This window comes from Morone saxatilis, unplaced genomic scaffold (genome assembly GCF_004916995.1).
Source record: "Morone saxatilis isolate NCDOM2014 unplaced genomic scaffold, NCSU_SB_2.0 Contig8, whole genome shotgun sequence".
NCBI classification, from domain to species: Eukaryota; Metazoa; Chordata; class Actinopteri; family Moronidae; genus Morone; species Morone saxatilis.
In genome coordinates this window covers 27012195-27016738 of record NW_023340257.1, presented here as the reverse complement: position 1 = coordinate 27016738, position 4544 = coordinate 27012195, and positions in this window count along the sequence as shown.

The following is a 4544-nucleotide window of genomic DNA, read 5'->3' as shown; positions in this document are numbered from 1 at the left end:
ATTTTATATAATCACTGTCATTGTCCCAATTGTTGTTATGTAATCGTATATTTCTTCATGGTATTCATCATCACTAATATTAGTGTAATTGTTGCTACTGTGTTACTTGTGACCTCTGTCTGTCTGTTGTTGTTCTGTCTGTTCTTATTCTTTCTCTCTCCCCAACCTGAGCGAGTGATAGTGGTCTTTGGGGTCTGTCACTGGTCGTTGTTAAAAGGAGCTTATTTCTACTTGGGTTGTATAGGTACAGAGCGTCCATGTTATGGCATAACAGGTGGTAAGAGTAGTGGGATATTGATAATAATGTTAGAGGCAAGGGTTCATGGTGATAAGTATGTGGTATTTGAAAGGTGTCCTGAGGGTGTATATAATTACTGTTATGGCCTGAATTTGGTGTTAAAACTGTCATACAAATAAACCCATGACCGAAATAAATAGAAGAATAAGAAGCTTGAAATTGACACTGCGCTGTAGTGTTAGGGTTGATACAGACTGAATGTCTTCTCGGTGTACAGAAGAGGACATAACTGATAGAAATGGTTTCTTATGTATAGAGTAAAGGAACATTGATAAAATTCCAAAGTGAACAATAGTCCCTAAACAAATGTAACAATCATAAAGACCATACTATATTTCTTAATATCTACCTGTTTAGTTCCTGTTAGCTCGAGCGATAGCTGAGCGCCCAATGCCTATTGGACAATTAGAGGAGTCGGATTACACAATAGATGTCCTTTGTATTCAACATGAATTATGACATTTGTAAGTGTCAATACAGTTCCCTCATACAGTAGCATGTACCACAGTGATCTGTGAGTAACTCATTAAGGTCAATTATTTATAACAAACATTATTGGATTTATAGTGCAACAAATCAGCATATCATATTTAGGCTTTAGAGTTAAAGATATCCATACATAAATTGAGAGAGATGATATTGAACATGCACGATGATGAAATTTTGTGCAAAATATATAAATACTAGTGTTGCTATAATTATGTTAGTGTATATCTATGTGGGTTCTTCTAAACAAATGGTAAGTTAAATATTTTATCAGTGTCTTTGAATCAGTTTTTCTGTCTCAGTATACTAAGGGGAATATTTTACTGGCTGTTGTGGAATTTCATAAGGAGTGGGCATTATATGGTTAGGGAATCAGCAGCATGATATAGAGAAACATCTTGACATACATCTTGAATTACTTCATTGACGAGATCGCTGAGAAGTATGGTGAAACGAATACTAGCTTATGGTTACGTTCGTATTCAGTGTGGTGTCATCCGCTTACATCACAATTGGCATAATCTCTTAATATATTATGGAGCTGTAGAATATTTAAACTTAGCCATTATGTCTTATGACAGATACCTCGCTATCTGTTGTCCTCTACAATATAACACACGTATGACAACTAATAAGATTGCTGTGCTCATTGCTCTAACATGGTTATACCCTTGTTTTGCAATGGTTGTTTTGTTATCTTTGACTACTCCTTTACAGCTGTGCGGGAACATCATTAACAAAGTTTACTGTGATACCCACTCTGTTGTGAAGCTGGCATGCTCAGACACCAGTATAATTAACTTATATGGTCTCATTGCCACTTTTGGCATTATCTTTGGTGCTTTGACTTTTATCATGTTCACTTATATGAAGATTCTTCTAGTTTGTTTTTCTGGTTCACAACAGACCAGACAAAAAGCTGTCAGCACCTGCACACCTCACCTCGCCTCCATCTTGAACTTTTCTTTTGGGGCTAGTTTTGAAATATTACAGAGCAGGTTTAATATGAAAACTGTACCCAATATTATACGCATTCTTTTATCATTATACTTTCTTACATGCCAGCCGCTCTTCAACCCAGTAATGTACGGACTGAAAATGTCCAAAATCCGTGTAATTTGTAAAAGTCTGCTTTCAAAAGCAGATTATTAAGTTCTGTCACAGGTTTTCTTATTTGTGCTTCCACGTTTCCTCAAACACAATGTTCACAAAACTCCTGATAAAGCTGTACAACAGTTTTAGACTGTGAATCATGTTGTGTCAGATGTATAATTACACGTATATACATATATTTATATTTATACTATATTACAATATATATTACATATTTGATAAACAAGTGAGTATATAATGAGGCCTTCGGCTTTGTATGTCTAGACTAATATTTTCTGCATATTTGCACAAATCACTGTTAAGCTATTATAATTTGTATGTAAACTGTACGTAGCTTTTTAGTCTCATCTAATAAACTTATTTATTGTATTTTTATGTTTCACCTCACTTCAAACGATTTTTGTGTTTCCCATCTCTTCTTGCTTCTTGTGCTGCTGTAACATTTGAATTTATAATGCTCTAGAATAGAGAATGTCTTTTCTTATTTGTAATACAGTGCCAGCGTGATAGTCCTACAGTTAAACATAATTACAGACTATAGTTTTCTAAACTTAACAAAAGTAAATATCTCAGGGTAATGAGATTATACTACATGCTGGGGTAGGGGTCAAATAAGGTAGAGGCACAGTTCACATCACAAAGAGCCATTTTGCCTTTGCAGCAAAATAGGATTCTTTTACAGTTTTCTTCCAGTGGCAGACTTGTTCAGCGGTGTGAATACAGGCTGTCTCTTTCGTTTGTTCAACCACTTTCTTAAAAAGGTCGGTGTTGTGATATTTGCACATATCCAGAAACCTGTTGATATCCAAGTCTTTTAAAATGTTTCACAGTAGATGGGTTTCTCCTTCCAGAGAGAAATGAGGGCTTTTCTTTTGGTATGCAAACTGTTGGCTAGTTTGTTTGTTTACAACGCACAGAGCTGACCATAAACGGGCAAACTGCTGTGAAAACCCCAAATGAGACACATATTACCAATGTGGTGTATACATGTCCAAAGAATGCTAATAAAACTTGAATAATATTGGTATATCCCACGTCTTCATCTGAAAATGCTCCATTCAGTGTAAAGCCAAATTAGAATATCCAAACAGAATATGCTGTTCACACAACCCTTATCAAGGAATGTGGAATATTGTCATATTCAGAATAATAGTGGAAAGAAAAAATCAGTGTGCATGTAAACATATTCAGTATATAAAATGTGTTGCTAACCAACTAAACCACCCACAGATCCAAGTTAGACTGATCTTTGTTTTCAATATGTAACGTAATTTGGCATCCTCTTGAACCCCTAACTCAAAATTTAGGAGATGGAACTAAACTCTGGGCAGGATACAGAATATTAAAATATAATAAAACAATTTCAGAAGTTAGAATTACAACTAAACACACTACTAGTCTGCTGGCCAATATTCATTTTGTATTCTGAAAATGGTGTTGTGAAGCTAATACTTATTCTGACTCTGACAGTAACGTGTGTGCATGTGAGGTATTTTGTCCACAAGGGTTGACAAACAAATCAGCAGTTTCACATTAAAAAGACATTGTCAGTGGTGTTTGTGATCAGATTAAAATGATGAATCACACGCCATGATTGCAAAGACTTTAACTTCCAAGGCTTCATAAATATTTCATTCAGAATGGATGTTTTTCATGCAGTGTATGTTTTGGAAGTTTGAGCTGCTCCCTGAGGTCCATCTATAAGTAATTCAACTGGGCCAACACCTGATTGTGACTGGAGGAACCACAATTGGGTGGGCGGGGTCCACTTAGTTGTGATATAAGCAGTGAGTTATAAAATAACCAATATAAAGTTTTATTTATTATATTAAACTTCAACAATTGAACATTTTACTTGCCACAAAATGGAACATAGCACAGGCTCAAAACTGATGGATTTTCAACTTTATCTCTTTTTATCTCTTTTGGCAGTAGGTTCTTGTAAAAAAGATAATCAGCATCTGTTGGAGGTGGGGCTGGCAGTGTGGATGGGGGTCTGGAGTTTTCCTCTTCCAGGGCAAGTAAGAGTCTCTTTTCAAAAGGACTCTGAAGTGCACTGGTGGAGGTTTCTACTCACTGTCTCTTGGAGGACGACTAATAGATGGGATGGTGCTGGCTGGATGATGATGGCTGTGCTGCAGGGAGGGGCTGATGGCTAGTAAGTGCTGGCTGTATTGCTGGAGTGACTGGGAGTCTCCTGACAACATTGGAGGTTGTTCCTCTGGTTTTAATAAAAGAGTAAGGAATTCTACCACTGCCATGATGTTCCATGGCCATTGTAATGAGGCCCCAGTTCCTCTCCTGCATCTTTCCTGATCTTTATTTTTTTATTTTTTAAATTGATCCTTCAGACTTTTCCACCTTGTGCAGCAGAGGTATTCTAATTAGAGAAACGAAGAAAGCAGTCAGTGTTTCTAAATACAGTGTTACTATCTATTCCACTGATCTCACAAATGTTTCATTTTGGAATTTTCAAATGTTTAATTTATTGTAATCATACAGAATACAGACAACATTAAAGCTGCAAGCAGCGTTGGGCGGGACCTTGCACTCCACGCAACTCGGGGTGTGCTGCAGCTGCGTCACGTGCCGTCGTTACGCGTGCGGACCACAACATGGAAATTTCACGTAAATCAGCTCAGAATCG